Here is a 20,514-nt window from a genome sequence, read left to right as displayed (position 1 = left end):
CAGCCTGCATTCAAAGAGTCTGCAATTGTTGGCCCCATAACTCTATGGGAAGGAAACATGTAGAGAAAGCTGCTAAGTCCTCAAGCAGGGCATATTTTCCAGGGCCCTCTTCAGAATGACTAATAATAATTGAAAAGGAACACCTTGCCAGAGGGCAGAATCAAGGGCCATGGTGAGCAGTGTTTTAGGGAGTCACTCTGTAGAGAAAACAAGGCCTATTCAAGAAATAGTCCACTTTCCTAGAGTAGGAACGCTTATAATTGTCTGCCCAGTGGGATTTAGAATTGTGTCTTCCATCTTTCTCCTTTCCAAATGAGAGGGTTTATTGTCATTAGCCTGACGCTGTTCTACTATCATGTATATATTTTGGAGTGGGGTGGAACAGATAACTTGGATTACTAGTTAACAGGTATCTAGGTTAAAATGAACCTCTTCTAGATCTGATGTCGAAATGAACACATATCAGAGATCTTGGACTTTGAGCTCAAAGCAGTGACTGTGTGGGACTGGTCTTCTCCCTTGGGGAGGAGGTAAGTATTTTGTATGTGATGGGGTGGGAACTGAATATTTAATATTTAATAATAAGAAGCATGGGCTGTGATGGGTTTTTTAAAATATTATTCATGGAATTTGGAGCCCATCTTTACAAGAGAATTGTACTCAAAATAAGCAGAGGTGACGTATATTGCTTCTTTCAGAAGATTTAAGGGTTACATTGTGCTTGGTCATAGGTCTCTTTGCTTTCTCCCATGACAGGCATTAATGTTTCAGATAATGGCTTATCTGTCATTCTTGGTCCCATAGCAAAGAAGATGTGGGTCAGCACTGCAGCTGACCCAAAGTGAACACAGAAAGCACAAAACAAATGTTTGTAGTTGTAAGCTACTGAGATATTTGAGTCATTTATTGTTGCCACATAACTTAGTCTTCCATGGCTAATACAACCATGCTTACAATATTTAAAAAGATAAAATACAAGCCTAAAATTATCTTCAGGAAATAGAAAATTATAAAAAGGAGCAGAAAATATTTGAAAAAGAACCAAATAGAGCTTCTAGAAATGATAAATATATAACCTAATAAAAATTCAGTTTAACAGTTTGACAGAAGATTGATCAAAGCTAAAGAGAGAATTAGTGAACTAGAGGATAGATCTGTAGATACTATCAGGAATGCTTTCAAGAGAGACAAAAAAGATGGAAAACATGGAAGTGGAATTAAGATGTGTGGTGGGTAGAGTAAGAGGATTTATTTGGGGTTACATAAGAAAACTTGAGAAAGAATGGTGCAGAGGCAATATTTGAAGATGTAATGACTGAAACTCTTTTAGAATGAATTAAAGAAGCTCAATAATCCCGAATAGGGTCAATAAAAAGAAATCCACCCAAGACATATTATAGAAACCCAAAACAAAATCTCGGAAGTACCAGAGGAACAGAGTGGATGACTTTTTTTTTTTATTCTTATGTTAATCCCCATACATTACATCATTAGTTTTAGATGTAGTGTTCCACGATTCATTGTTTGTGCATAACAACCAGTGCTCCATGCAGAACGTGCCCTCCTCAATACCCACCACCAGGCTAACCCATCCTCCCACCCCCCTCCCCTCTAGAACCCTCAGTTCGTTTTTCAGAGTCCATCGTCTCTCATGGTTCGTCTACCCCTCCGATTTCCCCCGCTTCATTCTTCCCTCAAAGGAGCAGTAGTTGGGTTAATAGTTAACTTCCTAACAGCAACAATATAAATCAGGTGATTGTGTAATGGTATCTTTAAAGGGCTCACGTAAAATACCTGCCAGTGTAGAACTGGGATTAAAAATATCTTTCAAGAATAAGGGTGAAAGAAAGACTTTTTTTTTTCAGACAAACAAAAAGCAGAGAGAATTGATCTCTAGCAGATGCTACCTATAGGAAATTCTAAAGGATGTACTTAAGACAGAACAAAAGTGATTCTTGAGGGAGGAGCTGAGGTACAAGAAGGAAAGAAGAGCGAAGAAGGTGGCAAATGTATGGGTAAACACTGATTTTATAAAACAGCAATAATAATGTCCCAGGATGGTTAAATAAGTAAAATACACAACAGTAACAACAGCCATAATTTAATCCAGGAGGGGGATAATGCATTTTAAAAGATCCTCGTATCACCTGAAGATAGGGTAAAGATACTGGCTTTCATAGAGTAAGTATGCACACAGTCATTTCTGGAATAACTACTGAAAGAGGAAAACCAGTGGATTATTTCCAGTAGATGAAGAAAAAGGAATGATAAAATACTCACTGTTTGCAGGTGGAAGTTTATCAAAGCAAGAAGGATGACCTACAGGTTTCTGAATTTGGCAACCAGGTGGATGATAATGCTCTTCACTGAAGTAGGCAACAGGAGGAAGAGGAAGTGTGGAAGGAGGATGGTGAGTTCCCTGTGTGGGACAAGTTGAATGTGAGGTGTCTGAAGGATGACTGAGTGGGGATGACCAGGGGTCAGCTGTTAAGTTTCCTCAGGGAGACGCGGGGCCAAGGCAGTGGGTTTTATTTTTTTATTTTTATTTTTATTTATTTTTTTGACCTTTTTGTTTGTTTTGGGAGCTTCTTCTTAAGTTTAAAGTGATTCTTAGTTTTTTTCTGAACTTATACATTTGCTTCTTAACTACTTTGAGCTAATCTTGGCTACACTGTCTTGATACACATTTTTAACAGATTTTTCCAGTATCACCTGGAGGAAAATTGTGAAATTGATGTCTCTGGAAGCCTTTAAAAAAAGTAAGGTGCTTTTCTACCTTAAAATGTTTGCGTTTGCCCCCCCCCCCACCACCTCCAGAGGGCTGGATTTTTCCAAGTATAAGAAAAGTTGTTTTTTGGGTTTTTAAAAAATTATTGGATTTAAGAATTTATTTTTCTACTCTTCTCTGCCATCTGGTGGCTTGTGAATGGAACATTGCATTTGGAAGGAAAACAAGGAATTTGAGCTATTTTGAGATATGTAACTTACTGAAGAGAAGCAATATATGGTTGTGTGTGTTTAACTTTGAAACCACCAAATCGCAGCGATAATTTTGGGGCACAGAAATTTGTCTGTCTGTGGTATTTTCCGGATTTGGTACCCACTCTTCTCTTTACCTCCTGTGCCTTGCTTCACCATCTAGAATTTTTGACCTCCTGTGTAGTGCTAAGTAAACTGAGTAATCAAAGTTAAAAATTTCCTTCTGCACTTAATTAAATTCTTGTTGGTTTTATGACCTGTATGAGTGTATGGTCTCCTTTAGTTCCCATCTGGGCATCATCTCCTCTTCTATCTCTGTAGCCTTGTGCTAGGCAGAATAATAACCTCCACAAAGATGTCCATGTCTTAATCCCCAGACCTGTGAATGTGGTACCTTATGTGGCATAAAGTGCTTTTAGATAGGATTAAGGCCAAGACCTTGAGAGAGGGAGACTATTTCGGACTATGTGGGTGGGTACATTCTAATCATAAGGGCCCCTCTTCTGGTTGCAGTCAGAGTCAGAGAAAGGGGAGTGGGGAGAGAGATTGATAGATTGGAGTGAAAAAAGGAACAGAAATTTGAAGTGTGAAAGAAACTAGACTGGCTTTGTAGATGGAGGGAGGAGGCCATGAGCCAGGGAATGTGAGTGGCCTCTAGAAGGAAACCATCTTTCCTCTATAGCCTCGAGACAAGAATGCAGCCTTGTCAATAGCTTAATTTTAGCCCAGTGAAACTGGCATCAGACTTCTTACATACAAAACTGGAAGATAATTCATTTGTGTTGTTTTAAGCCACTGGGTTTGAGGTAATTTGTTATGACTATGATAGAAAACACTCCATGTTTTATTAGAATTGGGTCTCGAAGCCTGGATTGGGAGGAGTGCAGAGCTAGCTTGAATTCTATCTAGTGGCAAACCTAGAGAACTGGTTAGTAATAACCTAGTTTCTTTGGCAAGTTTAATGATGCTCTTCTCTTTCCAGGTTATGTTGTGACCCTGCAAGTGCCCATCTACCTTACTGTTTCCACCCTCCTCTGTTTCTGGGCTGTGTTGCAGCTTCCTTTTCCATCTTGTCCCTCCTCTTTTCTTGACTAAAGGCAGGAGTTTGAAACAGATTTAATGATTTTACAAATATTCATTAGATATCTGTCATGTGAGGGCGAGTTCACAGTCCTTGACACTGAAAGTCTCATAATTTAGTGGGGGAAACTGACAAGTAAACAAATACTGCAAATCTCTCTGATAAAAGCAATACGAGTGAGCATGGGATAGAGGCATCTAATCTGGCCAACAAATTCAGGGGGCTTGACTGATCCTTTTAATTCATTATCACAGATCGTAACGGGGAACTCCAAATTTTCTTTAAATACTTCTAAATTTTCTAGCAATCTTACATTCATTTCACCACTCTCAGAAACAGCTGTTTCTCATCTCTCTCCACAGGCTTTCTTTTCTTTTCTTTTCTTTCTTTTCTCAGAGAAAGACACAGCGAGAGAGGGAACACAAACGGGGAGTGGGAGAGGGAGAAGCAGACTCCCTGCCGAGCAGGGAGCCCGATGCGGGACTCGATCCCGGGACTCCAGGATCATGACCTGAGCCGAAGGCAGTCACTTAACCAACTGAGCCACCCAGGCGCCCCTCCACAGGCCTTCTTCATTCCTCTTTATGGTGGTTTAAAATATGTCCACAAATTCTTTAATAATCTTCCTCTCAAGAGGTGGAGTTTAAGTCCCCTCTCCCTTGAATATGGGCTGGACCTGGTGACTCATTTCAAACAAACTAATATGGCAGAAGTGACCATATATATATATGAAATTATCATGTTGTATGCTTTAAATATATTGTAATTTTGTCAGTTATACCTTAACAAAACTGGGAAAAAAAGAAGTGACTATGTAGGACTTCTGAGACTAGGTCATAAAAAGCATTGTGGCTTCCCTTGGTCTCTGTCCCTCTTGGATCACTCACCCTGAAGGAATCCAACTGCCATGTAAAAAGCATCTCTATGGAGAGGGCCTCGTGGGAAGGATGAGGTCAAAGCCAAAAGCCTTGTGGGTGAGCAGTCTTGGAAGCAGATCCTCCAGCCCTGTCTGACATCTTGATGACAACCTCTGGCAAACCCCGAACCCCAGTCACCCAGGTAAGCCTTCTGCAAATACCTGATTCACTGAAACTATGAGATAATAACTGTTTGTTGTTTCAAGCTGCCGAGTTTGGGGGTGATTTGTCATAGGTAACTACTATAGATCTTGACACTTGAAAGTGGAATTCGTCTATAACAAACCTAAAAAATTCCAAAAATTTTGGAACGAAGCAGTAGGCAGAAGCTGAAAGGACTTTGAGGAAAATGTTAGAGAAAAATTGAAGCATCCTGAAGAGTCTGTGAGAAGAAGCTTCCTGGCTTTTCAGGAGACTGTGGGTGGAAGGCTTAAAGGAAAGTAACATATTACTGGAAATGGAAGGAAAAGGGATCCTTTTTGTGCAGAAGCGGAAAGTTTAGCAACACTGTCTGTCATCTGTGTTCATGTGGAAAGTAGCAAATGTCCATAAAGAACTGGGTAGTTTAGCTAAGGAAATCACCAGGCAGAATGGTAAAGATGCTGCCTGGCTTCTTCTTATAGTTTCTGCTTATGGTAAAATGTTGAGAGAAGAGAGAGACCTGTTAAAGAAAAGATACTTAAACACAAAAGAACCAGGAATTATCAGTCTAAAAATTTCCCGGCATCTTCAGAAAGCAAACAAGGCTAAATTTAAGAACTGGCTTCTGGGCAAAGATGAAAATCCGAGAAACTGTGAGGAAAACAGGATCTCATGAGCTGCTAAGGTTTGGGGGGATGATTTTGTTTTATAGCAATGTGATTGATAGACTCCATTGTCCTTACTTGAAGCCAATCACCTTGCTTGAGACTCCGTGGAGAAAATAGCAGCCCTTTCTCATCTTCCTAACACTGTGCGGTGTGCCAGAGTCGGTGCCTGGGCGCTCTGCCTCCTTCCTGGTGAAATGAATATGTACCAGCTTTTCCATTAGTGCTTTTTCATGCGTCCGCATTTCGAGGACTTTAATTCAACAGCAGACCTTCTCTCTCTTTCATTGTCAGTTTCTCCCACTGTATTGATTCCTTCGCATCAACAAACATGAGCTATTATCTGTCATCTTATGAAAATAAACCCTCTTTTTATTCTATATCCCTCTCTCGCCATCACCCCATCTCTGCAGCCCTTTACAAGAAAACTTCTTTTTTTTTTTTAAGATTTTATTTATGTATTTGACAGAGAGAGACACAGCAAGAGAAGGAACACCAGCAGGGGGAGTGGGAGAGGGAGAAGTAGGCTTCCCGTGGAGCAGGGAGCCCCATGCGGGGCTCAATCCCATGGGATCATGACCCAGACGCTTAAAAGACCTAGCCACCCAGGCGCCCCACAAGAAAACTTCTTTGATGCTACTTCATTTGTCATTCCCTTTCAGTACCCCCCTTTTGTCTTCTGTCTCCATCATTCCGCCAAATATTTGTTGGTCTGCATCACAAATACCTTCCTCCTACCCAACCCAGCGGTCTCTTTCTAATCTTAGCTGATCTCTCAGCAGTAGTTGCTTTAGGTAATGTCTCCCTTATTTTTTTTAATGGCTTTATCGAAATATAATTTACATACGGTACGGTTCACCGGTTTAAATCGTACAATACAGTGTTTTTAGTATGTTCACAGGGTTGTGCAGCCATCACTACTGTCTAATGTTAGCACATTTTTGTCCCCCCTAAAAAAAACCATGTACTTATTAGCAGTCACTCCTTATTTCCCCCTCCTTGTCTGTCCCAGCCCTACGCAACCACCAATCTGCTTTCTGTTTCTGTAGATTTGCCTCTTCTGGACATGTCCTATAAATGGAGTCCTATAATATCTGGTCTTTTGTGTCTGACTTCTTTCACTTAGGAAAATGTTTTCAAAATCCATCCATGTTGTACCATGTGCCAGTATTTCATTCCTTTTTATTGCCAAATAATATCTCATTATATGCCACAGTTTATTTATCCATTCATCAGTTAACAGACATTTAGGTTGTTTACACTTTTGGGTTCTTATGATAATAATGCCGCTCTGAACATTTTGTGTTTAACTTTACATGGACATGTTTTCATTTCTCTTGAAAAAATCCCTAGGAGTGGGATTGCTGGGTCATATGGTAACTCTATGTTTAGCTTTTTAAAGAAACCCCAGACTGTTTTCCAAAGTGGTGCACCATTTCACACTTCTACCAGCAATGTACGAAGGCTCCAATTTTTCCACATCCTTACTAACATTTGATTATCTTTTATATTGTAGCAATTTCCTATAGACTGAATGTTTATATCATCCCTCAAATTCATATGTGGAAACCCTAATTCCCAGTGTGATGGCATTTGGAGGTGGGGCCTTTGGAGGTAATTAGGATTTGTATTGGTCATGAGGGTGGAGCCCGCATGATGGGCTTGGTTCTCTTATAAGAGGATGAAGAGATCAGGGCTCTCTCTTTCTCAGCCATGTGATCTCAGAATTCTAGCCTCCAGAACTCTGAGAAATAAATTTCTGTTGGTTTTTTTTTTTTTTAAAGATTTTATTTATTTATTTAACAGAGAGCGAGAGCAGGAACACAAGCAGGGGGAGTGGGAGAGGGAGAAGCAGGCTTCCTGCCAAGCAGGGAGCCCCATGCGGGACTCGATCCCAGGACCCTGGGATCATGACCTGAGCCGAAGGCAGACGCTTAACGACTGAGCCACCCAGGCGCCCGTTTTTTTTTTTTTTAATTTTTTATTTATTTATCTGACAGAGACACAGCGAGAGAGGGAACACAAGCAGGGGGAGTGGGAGAGAGAGAAGCAGACCTCCCGCCGAGCAGAGAGCCCGATGTGGGGCTCGATCCCAGGACCCCAGGAACATGACCTGAGCCGAAGGCAGATGCTTAACGACTGAGCCACCCAGGCACCCCACAGCAGCCCTCATTTTTGAAAGACTTTCCTGTTTTGGCTTCTAAGACATTATACTTTCCTACTTTCTTTTCTATCTCACTTGTTGCTCTTTCTCAGTCTCTTTTGTGTGTTTACCTCATCTTCCCCTTCATTCTCCTTTTCTTTCATCAGGGTATTAAATGTTGGAAAGCCCCAGGGCTCTTTCTTGAGATATCTTCTCTATACACTCTTACCATGTCATCTTGTCTTATGTCTTTAAATACTATGTGAAAATTGCTTCCAAATTTCTATCTTTAGCTCTGACACTTCACTTATGTCCATACCCCTCTATCCAATTGTTTACTTAATCACTCTTCCTAGATGTCTAATAGGGATTTTAGACTTAACATGTCCAAAACAAAACTTGTGGTTTTCACCCATGGAGACCTGCCTCCTCTCCCAGTCTTACAAATTTCAGTAAATGGAATTGCTGTCCACCTCGTTGCTCAAGTCGGAAGCCTGGGAGCCATTCTTGATTCCTCCTGTTCTCCTATACCCTGTATCAAGTCCCTGAGCAAGTTTTAACCTTGCCACCCTAGTGTATTTGAGTTTATCTACTTTCTCTCATTTCTACGAGCTTAGTTCTAGACATCATTATCTGTTCCCTGGACTACTATGGTAGACCTCTGTTCGTTTCCTTGCCTCTATCCTGCAGTACACGATTCATGGAGCAGCCAGTCATCTTTTAAATTTTAAGATATTACATCATGTTACTTCCTTGTTTAAAATCCTTCAGTGGTTTCTATTGCTCTTAAAATCTACATTTGTTTGCCTGGCCTATGAGGCCGTGCATGATTTGGCCCTTGCCAGATCTCTACCCCCATTACCTACCACTCTTCTCTGTCAGTATTATCCAACCCTGTGGTCTTCTTTCTTCCTTGGGGCTTTTATACTAGCTCTTTCCTCTGCCTGGAAGGTTCTTCCCCTTGATCATCACCTGGCCGACTACTTGTCATTTATCTTTCAGTACCTGTCATCCCTAATTTTTTGTTTGTGTTTGTTTATTTTCTGCTCTTCCAACACCCCCTCCACCAGCTATAAAATCCTTGAGATTGGGGCTTTGTCTGTCTTGTTCAGGGATGCATTTTTTGAACTTAACATGGTATCTGGTAGACTTTACTTAAATATTTGTTTAAAAATTTGTTATTTATTGAGTTATAGTTGACATTTGTTTTAGGTGTACAACATAATAATTTGATTTATGTATATATTGTGAAATGATTACCACAATAAGTTTAGTTAACATCCATCACCATACATAGTTACAGTTTTTTTTTCTGTGAGGAGAACTTTTAAGATCTACTCTCTTAGCAACTTTAAAATATACAGAACAGTATTGTTAACTATAGTCACTATGATATACTTTAAATCCCTAGGACTTAATTTATCCTATAACTAGAAATTTGTACCTTGGAGGGGGGAAAGATGGCGGAGGAGTAGGGGACCCTATTTCAGCTGGTCCCCGGAATTGAGCTGGGTATCTACCAGACCACTCTGAGCACCCATGAAACCAGCCTGAGATGTAAGAAGATCTGGATCTCTACAAACAGAATATCGCAGGCGGTTGGTTTTGAGGTACGAAGCGGAGAGCCGTGATTCTGCGGGCAGATATCGGAGGATAAACGGCGGCAGGAGGGTGCCTGGACGTGGGGATCCTACACCGCCGGTGAGTGACAGCCTCGTGCTCTGCGGATGGGGCACAGACTCGCAGACCGGTAGCGTCAGGAAAGGACTTTAGGGCAGCCCCTGGGGTGGAAAACCAGACCGTTGGGGTCGCGCACACGCGAACTGCAGCCCCCCCCACCCCGATGGAAACCTGGAGTGGCGGAGTCACGCGCACGCAAACTGCAGCCCCCGGGACGCAAACCCGGAGTGCCGGGGTCGCAGCAGTGAACTGCAGCCCCCGGGGTGGAAACCCGGAGCAACGGAGTCGCGTGCATGCGAACTGCAGTCCCCGGATGGAACCCCAAGCGGCGGAGTCGCGCATGCATGAACTGGGAGCAGCTGGTGGTTTTAGAAGCACAGAGGGCAGAGATGTGCCCCAACCTGGAGGCAGGACTGGGAGCGTTGTGGAGGGGCGCACAACCCAGGACGCTGCAGTTTATAGCAGCACGGACAGAAACAGAGACGGTGTGGCCTGGAGAGCTCACTGAAGAACAGATTGTGGTCTCTCTGCTCTGAGGCAGAGGGTTGGAAACAGTCTCTTCTGTTCTGACTCGCGGAAGAGAGGCGGAAAGCCACCAGGGAAAGGCGCCAAGAACAAAAGCCCCAAAGACTGATTCCCGCTGAGCCCATCCCCCGCCACAGGGGCACAGGGCAACTCCGCCCAAACAGGGTTGGGTGAGAAACAGCACGGCAGGCCCCTCCCCCAGAAGACAGGCTGGGAAAACAAGAGGCCAAGGTCCCAAGAAAACAGGTGCACCTTGCTTGGGTTCTGGTCAATAATTTGGACTCTATACATTCCCTCAAACACCCATCAACAGAATGACTAGGAGGAGGAGCCCCCAAAACAGAAAAGACTCAGAGATTATGACTTATGCTGCAGATTTACAAATGGATGCAGATATAACCAAGATGTCGGAGATGGAATTCAGGCTAGCAATTGTGAAGACAATGGCTAGAATGGAGAAATCAATTAATGGCAACATAGAGTTTCTAAGGGCAGAAATAAAAGGGGAATTGGCAGAACTTAAAAATGCTATCAATGAGATCCAATCTAATCTAGATAATCTAACAGCTAGGGTAACTGAGACAGAAGAGAGAATAAGCGACCTGGAAGACAATATAATAGATAAAAAGGGAAAAGAGGAGGCCAGGGAAAAACAACTCAGAATCCATGAAAATAGAATCAGAGAAATAAGTGACACCATGAAGCGTTCCAATGTCAGAATAATTGGAATCCCGGAGGGATTGGAGAGAGAGAGAGGACTAGAAGATGTATTTGAGCAAATCATAGCTGAGAACTTCCCTAATCTGGGGAATGAAACAAACATTCGAGTCCTAGAGGCAGAGAAGACCCCTCCTAAGATCAAGGAAAACAGGCCAACACCCTGGCATGTAATAGTAAAACTTCCAAATCTTAGAACCAAGGAAACCATCGTAAGGGCAGTTAGGGGGAAGAGATTCCTTACGTACAGAGGGAGGAACATCAGAATAACGTCAGACCTATCCACAGAGACCTGGCAAGCCAGAAAGGCCTGGCAAGACATATTCAGGGTGCTAAATGAGAAGAACATGCAGCCAAGAATACTTTATCCGGCAAGGCTTTCATTTAGAATGGATGGAGAGATGCAGAGCTTCCACGACCGGCAGAAGCTGAAAGAATATGTGACCACTAAGCCGGCCCTGCAAGAAATATTAAGGGGGGTTCTATAAAAGGAGAAAGACCCCAAGAGTGATCTACAACAGAAATTTATAGGGACAATCTATAAAAACAACGTCTTCACAGGCAACATGATGACAATTAATTCATATCTTTCAATCATCACTCTCAACGTGAACGGCCTAAACGCTTCCATAAAACGGCACAGGGTTGCAGATTGGATAAAAAGACAGGACCCATCCATATGCTGTCTACAAGAGACTCATTTTGAACCTAAAGATACATCTAGACTGAAAGTGAAGGGATGGAGATCCATCTTCCATGCCAGCGGACCTCAAAAGAAAGCTGGGGTAGCAATTCTTATATCAGACAAATTAGATTTTAAACTAAAGTCTGTAATAAGAGACACAGAAGGACACTATATCATTCTTAAAGGGTCTATCCAACAAGAAGATCTAACAATTGTAAATATCTATGCCCCCAACATGGGAGCAGCCATCTATATAAGCCAACTGTTAACCAAAATAAAGAGTCATATTGATAACAATACGTTAATTGTAGGAGACCTCAATACTCCACTCTCAGCAATGGACAGATCATCTAAGCAGAAAATCAACAAGGAAACAAGAGCTTTGAATGATACATTGGACCAGATGGACCTCATAGATATTTACAGAACATTCCACCCTAAAACAACAGAATACTCATTCTTCTTGAGCGCATATGGAATTTTCTCCAGAATAGACCATATACTGGGTCACAAATCAGGTCTCAACTGATACCAAAAGATTGAGATTATTCCCTGCATATTCTCAGACCACAATGCTCTAAAACTGGAACTCAATCATAAGAAAAAATTTGGCAGAAATTCAAATACTTGGAAGCTAAAGACCACTCTGCTCAAGAATGTTTGGGTCAACCAAGAAATCAAAGAAGAACTTAAGCAATTCATGGAAATCAATGAGAACAAAAACACATCGGTCCAAAACCTATGGGATACTGCAAAGGCAGTCCTAAGGGGGAAATACATAGCCATCCAAGCCTCACTCAAAAAAATAGAAAAATCCCGAATTCACCAACTAACTCTACACCTTAAAGAACTAGAGAAAAAGCAACAAATGACGCCTAAGCCATGCATTAGAAGAGAAATAATTAAAATTAGAGCAGAAATCAATGAATTAGAAACCAGAAACACAGTAGATCAGCTCAATGAAACTAGAAGTTGGTTCTTTGAAAGAATTAATAGGATTGATAAACCACTGGCCAGACTTATCCAAAAGAAAAGAGAAAGGACCCAAATTAATAAAATTATGAATGAAAGGGGAGAGATCATGACTAACACCAAGGAAATAGAAACAATTATTAGAAATTATTATCAACAACTATATGCCAATAAACTGAGCAATCTGGATGAAATGGAGGCCTTCCTGGAAACCTATAAGCTGCCAAGACTGAAACAGGAAGAAATTGACAACGTGGATAGGCCAATAACCAGTAACGAGATTGAAGCAGTGATCAAAAACCTCCCAAAAAACAAGAGTCCAGGGCCTGATGAATTCCCTGGGGAATTCTACCAAACATTCAAAGAAGAAATAATACCTATTCTACTGAAGCTGTTCCAAAAAACAGAAACAGAAGGAAAACTTCCAAACTCATTCTATGAGGCCAGCATTACCTTAATCCCCAAACCAGGCAAAGACCCCATCAAAAAGGAGAATTTCAGACCGATATCCCTGATGAATATGGATTCCAAAATCCTCAACAAAATCCTAGCTAATAGGATCCAACAATACATTAAAAGGATCATCCACCACGACCAAGTGGGATTTATCCCCGGGATGCAGGGTGGTTCAACATTTGCAAATCAATCAATGTGATAGAACACATTAATAAGAGGAGGGAGAAGAACCATATGGTCCTCTCAGTTGATGCAGGAAAACCATTTGACAAAATACAACATCCTTTCCTGATTAAAACTCTCCAGAGTATAGGGATAGAGGGAACATTCCTCAAGCTCATAAAATCCATCTATGAAAAACCCACAGCGAATATCATCCTCAATGGGGAAAAGCTGAGAGCCTTTCCCTTAAGATCAGGAACACGTCAAGGGTGCCCACTCTCACCACTGTTGTTCAACATAGTACTAGAAGTCCTAGCAACAGCAATCAGACAGCAAAAAGAAATAAAAGGTATTCAAATTGGCAAAGAAGAAGTCAAACTCTCTCTTTTCGCAGACGACATGATACTTTATGTGGAAAACCCAAAAGACTCCACCCCCAAATTACTAGAACTCATCCAGCAATTCAGTAATGTGGCAGGATACAAAATCAATGCACAGAAATCAGTTGCTTTCTTATACACTAACAATGCAACTGTAGAAAGAGAAATTAGAGAAACGATTCTATTTACAATAGCACCAAAAACCATAAGATACTTCGGAAGAAACCTAACCAAAAAGGTAAAGGATCTATACTCTAGGAACTACAAAACACTCATGAAAGAAATTGAAGAAGACACAAAAAGATGGAAAAATATTCCATGCTCATGGATCAGAAGAATAAACATTATTAAAATGTCTGTGCTACCCAGAGCAATCTATACCTTCAATGCCATCCCGATCAAAATTCCAATGACATTTTTCAAAGTGCTGGAACAAACAATCCTAACATTTGTATGGAATCAGAAAAGACCCCAAATCCCCAAGGAAATGTTGAAAAAGAAAAACAAAGCTGGGGGCATCACGTTGCCCAATTTCAAGCTATATTACAAAGCTGTGATCACCAAGACAGCATGGTACTGGCACAAAAACAGACATACAGACCAATGGAACAGAAGAGAGAACCCAGATATGGACCCTCAACTCTATGGTCAAATAATCTTTGACAAAGCAGGAAAAAACATGCAATGGAAAAAAGACAAGTCTCTTCAATAAATGGTGCTGGGAAAATTGGACAGCCACATGCAGAAGAATGAAACTCGACCATTCTCTAACACCACTCACAAAGATAAACTCAAAGTGGATGAAAGACCTCAATGTGAGACAGGAATCCATCAAAATCCTAGAGGAGAACATAGGCAGTAACCTCTTTGACATCGCCCACAGCAACTTCTTTCAAGATACATCTCCAAAAGCTAGTGAAACAAAAGCAAAAATGAACTTTTGGGACTTCCTCAAGATAAAAAGCTTCTGCACAGCAAAGGAAACAGTCAACAAAACAAAGAGGCAACCCACAGAATGGGAGAAGATATTTGCAAATGACACTACAGATAAAGGGCTGGTATCCAAGATCTATAAAGAACTTCTCAAACTCAGCACCCAAAAAACAAATAATCAAGTCAAAAAGTGGGCAGAAGTTATGAAAAGACACTTCTCTGAAGAAAACATACAAATGGATAACAGACACATGAAAAAATGTTCATCATCATTAGCCATCAGGGAAATCCAAATCAAAACCACACTGAGATACCACCTTACACCAGTTAGAATGGCAAAAATGGGCAGGGAAAGAAACAACAAATGTTGGAGAGGTTGTGGAGAAAGGGGAACCCTCTTACACTGTTGGTGGGAATGCAAGTTGGTACAGCCACTTTGGAAAACAGTGTGGAGGTTCCTCAAAAATTTAAAAATAGAGCTACCCTATGACCCAGCAATTGCACTGCTGGGTATTTACCCCAAAGACACAGATGTAGTGAAAAGAAGGGCCATATGCACCCCAATGTTCATAGCAGCAATGTCCGCAATAGCCAAACTGTGGAAAGAGCCGAGCTGCCCTTCAACAGATGAATGGATAAAGAAGATGTGGTCCATATATACAATGGAATATTACTCAGCCATCAGAAAAGATGAATACCCAACTTTTACATCAACATGGATGGGACTGGAGGAGATTATGCTAAGTGAAATAAGTCAAGCAGAGAAAGTCAATTATCATATGGTTTCACTTATTTGTGGAACATAAGGAATAGCATGGAGGACACTAGGAGAAGGAAGGGAAAAATGAGGGGGCGGGAATTGGAGGGAGAGATGAACCATGAGAGACTATGGACCTGAGAAACAAACAGGGTTTTAGAGGGGAGGGGGGAGGGGGGATTGGTTAGCCCGGTGATGGGTATTAAGGAGGGCACGTACTGCATGGAGCACTGGGTGTTATACAAAAACAATGGATCGTGGATCACTACATCAAAAACTAATGATGTATGGTGACTAACATAACATAATAAAATTAAAAAAAAAAAAGAAATTTGTACCTTTTGGTCATCTTCGTCTATTTCACCCCTCCCCCCTCCCACATCCTGTGTCTAGCAGCCCTCCACCAGTCTCTTCTCTGTATCTGAGGTGCCTTTTCCTAAGATTCCTAAGATTCCATATACAAGATAATACAGTGTTCTTTGTGTGTGTGTGTGGTGGGGGGGTGCTTAATTCACTTAGCATATTGCCTCAAGATCCATTCATGTTATCTCAACATAATATCCTTCTTTTTTATGGCTGAAAAATATTCCACTGTGCATATATACACCACATTTTAAATTGGGGCACCTGGGTGGCTCAGTTGGTTAAGCATCTGCCTTTGGCTCAAATCATGATCCCAGGGTCCTGGGATTGAGCCCCACCTCGGGCTGTCTGCTCAGTGGGGAGTCTGCTTCTCCCTCTCCCTCTGCTTGCCGCTCCCCCTGCTTGTGCTCTCTTTCTCTCTGTCAAATAAATAAATAAAATCTTAAAAAAAAATCCATTCATCCTTCAGTGGATGTTTAAGTTGTTTCCATGTCTTGGGTATTATAAATAATGCTGTAAGGAACATTGGGGTGCAGATAGCTTTTGGAGAGTTCAGATAAATACCCAGAAATGGAATTGCTAGATAGTATGGTAGTTCTATTTAAAATTTTTAAAGGTACCTCCACATTGTTTTCTATACTGGCTGCACCAATTTACATTCTCAACATCAGGGCACAAGAGTTCCTTTTTCTGCACATCTTTAACACTTGTTATTTCTTGTCTTTTTGATATTAGCCATTCTAACAGGAATGAGATGATAGCTCCCTGTGGCTTTGATTTGCATTTTTCTGATCATTAGTAATGTTGAACATCTTTTCATATGCTGTTCATGTGCTCAACAAACACCTGTTGGCTATTTGTATGTCATCTTTGGAAAATGTTTATTTAGATTCTTTTCCCATTTTTTAAAAGATTTTATTTATTTATTTGACAGAGAGAGACACAGCGAGAGAGGGAATACAAGCAGGGGGAGTGGGAGAGGGAGAAGCAGGCTTCCTGCGGAGCAGGGAGCCCGATGTGGGGCTCGATCCCAGGACCCTGGGATCATGACCTGAGCCGAAGGCAGACGCTTAACAACTGAGCCACCCAGGAGCCCCTAAAAAAATTTTTTTTAAAACATTTTATTTATTTGACAGAGACACAGCGAGAGAGGGAACACCAGCAGGTGGGGTGGGAGAGGGAGAAGTAGGCTTCCCGCTGAGCAGGGTGCCTGCTATGGGGCTTGATCCTAGGACCCTGGGATCCTGACCTGAGCCGAAGGCAGACATTTAATGACTGAGCCACCCAAGTGCCCCTAAAATTTTTGATATGAAAAGTTTAATTGCATTTGAAATCCTTTTGCATTAGTACAAGAAATCTTTCCTAGCCCTGACCTCTTCTTTCAGTAATTTCCTGCTTGCTGGATTTCTTTCTTTCTTGGAACCTTTGCACTAGCTCTTCCCTCTGCCTGGGATGCTTTTGTTTGCCGATAAAAGAAAAGAGTCTTTAGCTATAATTTCAATTGAGGTTCATTTTTGGAATGTTTATAAAAAATTTTAAAATTTTCATCCACCTATCCATGAATAAAGTTTCTTGTGGATGGTGAATGTCAAAAATTGAAGAGATTATCATTAAAATTTCTCTAGCAGAAATTGCATGTAGCCTGTTTCCATCCCTCCTTCCTTTCTTCCTTTTTAAATAATTCAATAAAAAAAATTAGGGCTGAGCAAAGTAGGCATTTGCATCAAAGTTGGTGGGGGAGCGGCTATCTGTCATATCAGAGCCTGAATGGAGAGAGGAGGGAGTCTATGAGGGGGAGGATGGTAGCAGCCTGTATGGTTGTTGTGAGCTCGAGAGAGGTGAGGAGGTTTTCTGCACAGGATGATGATGACAGCAGGGATCTGGCACAAGAATCTGGACCTTGAGGGAGAAAAAGAAGGCAGTTAGGTTGGGAGGCAGAGTTGGTAGCTCGTTGGTAAATGTTGGCTACTACCTAAGTGGGGTGAGAAGGGTGCTTGCCGCCCTGGCACCATGTGTCAGAGCTTGATTGGGGCGGGGAGGGAATCTGTGCAGAAAGGTGGTGGTCACCTGGCGTGGGGTATTGAAGCCCGGTAGGATGAGGAGGGCATCTACATGAGAGGGGCATGTGACAGCAATGATAGGCCAGCAATGTGTCAGAGTCTGAACAGGGTAAGGAGGACTTCTTTGTGAGAGGGTGGTGGCAGGGCAGAAAGTTGATTACTCACAGGCAGGATTGAGTCAATAAGTAAATATATTGAGGATAATGGCAGCCAAGTTTTTCACTGTTAGAGGAGAGAATTCTAAATATGGAATAGGAAAAAAAACTGTAATAACTGTGATATTGGATTGGAATTGGAAGTAGTGACGTGAACTCAGGGTTTGATAGCTAAATGAAGAAATGTTGATGTAAATGCATGGATAATATACATATAATATATGTGTATAAATAATATATTATGTGTATGTATACATACATATATTCCCCATCTCTGAGAACAGCAGTACCCCTAAAATAGGACATATCTGGTGCCCTTTTTAGATTTCAAAGTACAATTCTCCACTAAAAGGAACCAAGACTTCTTGGAGATGTAGCTCATTTCAGGACAGGGCAGAGAAAGTCCAAGATGAGCCAGAAATATCTTGTTAGGCAAGAAAGTAAAAAGTGGTTAAGGAGTTATGGGAACATATTAAAAGAATGCAGACGTCAGTTTGAATGAGTTTCCGGTGGCCAAATCTGGATACTTTTGAGCATCAAAATAAATAATGATAATATCAGATTATCCCATTGAATAGATGGGATATAATAATACCCATTGAATAATGTAGGAACCCATGAGTCCATACTGATATAAACAATTGAATTTGGGGCACATGGGTGGCTCAGTTGGTTTAGCGTCTGCCTTTGGCTAAGGTCATAATCCCAGGCTTCTGGGATCAAGCCCCATGTGTTGGGCTCCCTGCTCAGCAGAGAGTCTGCTTCTCCCTTCCCACTGCCCCTCCCCCCTGCTGTGTGTGCGCGAGCGCGCCCGCGCGCGCTCTCTCTCTCGATAACATCATAGTAATAATTAATTCAGCCAAGAAGGATCAGTGAATATTAAAAAGTAGTGGAAGGGAATATTTTGTAGCCTCAAAATACCTCCCTATAAAATAATTAGTAGTTACAAAGGGGTAAAAAGGAACTTTATGGTGGATAAATCTGACATACCACCTTAACTGAGTGATCAAAGTTAATATTACCTGAAATAAGACAAATAGAAATCATGTGCCGCCTGATAGGTGCACATGTCACCTCAGTGACATTCCTGCCCGAAATAAATAATCTAATGATGAGGGAATATCTGACAAGTCCAAACTGAGGGACATGATACAAATAACTGGCCTTAACGATCTCTAGAAAAGTCAAGTGCATCAAAGTCAAGGAAAGCCTGGTAAACTGTTACAGACTGAAAGAGACTTTAGCGGACATGAAAACTAAACGCAACGTGTGTTCCTGGCCTTGAACCTTTCACATCATTGGGACGGTTGTTAAAACTTGAACTGGGCTTGTGGGTTAGTTGATAGTAATGGATCACCGTTAGTCCTGACTGTGATGGTTGTCTTGTGGTTATGTAGGAGAATGTTCTTATTTATAGCAATTATACACTGAAGTGTTAGCATGGGCACTGGGGCATCCATCATGTTGGCAATTAACTCTCAGCTGTTCCAGGAAAAAAGTTGTTTATACTATACTATTATTGTTGCAACTATTAAGTAAATTTGGAATTATTTTATTTTATTTATTTATTTTTTTAAAGATTTTATTTATTTATTTGAGACAGAGAGAATGAGAGAGAGAGCACATGAGAGGGGGGAGGGTCAGAGGGAGAAGCAGACCCCCTGCCGAGCAGGGAGCCCGATGCGGGACTCGATCCAGGGACTCCAGGATCATGACCTGAGCCGAAGGCAGTCGCCCAACCAACTGAGCCACCCAGGCGCCCTGGAATTATTTTAAAATAAAAAGAACAGTTATGTATAAATGAGCAAGCTAAAGTTTCTCATGAAAATGTTTTGATATCTTATTATATATCTTCTCTACTGAAATTTTTTCAACAAGGCCTATATAGATTAACCAAATCATTTCCAGTTTATCACTGCATGTTGTACAACTACTATCCTTTTCTGTGTGTGTACTATAATATGAAAAACTGGTGTCACATTATTTTAGGCAGAGGGAGTCACATATGCAAAAGCCTGGAGCTCGGAGAGTATGTCTTTTAGGAGAATTGCAAGCAGTTCAGTGTGTCTGGAAAGTGTGGAATTGGTGGTGGGCTAGCTGTCGAGAGAAAAGACGTGTAAACTCTTAACTATAGGAAACAAACTGAGGGTTGCTGGAGGGGAGGTGGGTGGGGGGAATGGGGTGATTGGGTGATGGGCATTAAGGAGGGCACGTGATGTGATGAGCACTGGGTGTTATATAAGACTGATGAATTACTGAACTCTACATCTGAAAGTAAAGATGATTGAATTTAAATTCAATTTAAATTGAATTTAAATTAAAAAAAAGAAAAGACATGTAGCAACCTTAGCTAGATGGTAGTCTCATTCACTGACTTAGGGGACATATGATAATTCACTTCTAGGTCCCTAAAACTGATAAGAGCACAATATTAGCAAGGATGCCCCCCAAATGTCTAGAAACTGCCTGAAACGATTTGTCTAGAAACTGTCCCAGGATGCTTCTTGACCTCAGAGTTTAGTCACAAATTGCTTTAAACTTGTGCCTGGAGGAGGCACACCTCAGAAGTGTGAAGAGGGATGGAGAAAGTGGCCTCTTCTGTATCTGCTTTCAAATAACTTAGCAAAAAGACACATGTGGTAGGATAATTTACTGAGATATTAATTTGCCTTTTGTTCTGTTTTCCTGCCCTATTCCAAGAATGCTTTTCTGTTTACTTTCTTTGAGTTTTTGCTCAGTAGGA

This window comes from Neomonachus schauinslandi, chromosome 7 (assembly GCF_002201575.2).
Source record: "Neomonachus schauinslandi chromosome 7, ASM220157v2, whole genome shotgun sequence".
NCBI classification, from domain to species: Eukaryota; Metazoa; Chordata; class Mammalia; order Carnivora; family Phocidae; genus Neomonachus; species Neomonachus schauinslandi.
Note: the sequence above shows the minus strand (reverse complement) of the source record.